Genomic DNA, 531 nt, shown 5'->3' with positions numbered 1-531 from the left:
AGCCCCAGCCACTGAGTCAGGAACAGGCAGGCACCTCCCTGGTTAGTCATGCCCTGCTCATAGCCAAATTCACATGGTGCTCCAAGATATCCTCGTGGTTCCTGGGATGCACAATCTTACGCAGAGCTGTGTCAAAAAGCCACAAACCTCCAGGACACTGGCACGTGAGGGGCCACAATTCCAGCCACACAGAGCCTGGCAGGTGCATGGTATGGCCGGGTTAGAGATGCCCACTTGTGCCCAGCCAAGCAGTGAAGGTCCATCATGTGCATGCTGGACAAAAACCAGCCTTGTCCTGAGCTGGGTGCAGCCACAGGATGAGAAACAAACTTCTGGCCAGTGTTCTCTTCCCCATCATGCCTGCCTCTACAGCTGGAATGGGATTCCCAGTGTATCTGAGAAGACAAAAAGCCTCCCCCTGAGCCAGTGTTAAGCACATTTCCCAGCCTCAGATACCAGCTCTGGCAGCCCAGTTCTCTTTAGAAAGCTCTTAACTACAGGGGATCATGGTAGAAAAGTGTCTAAGCAGGG

The sequence above is a fragment of the Corvus brachyrhynchos genome, unplaced genomic scaffold, assembly GCF_000691975.1.
Source record: "Corvus brachyrhynchos isolate BGI_N302 unplaced genomic scaffold, ASM69197v1 scaffold5, whole genome shotgun sequence".
NCBI lineage: Eukaryota > Metazoa > Chordata > Aves > Passeriformes > Corvidae > Corvus > Corvus brachyrhynchos.
The sequence above is the reverse complement of the archived record's forward strand: the minus strand, read 5'-3'. Positions refer to the sequence as shown.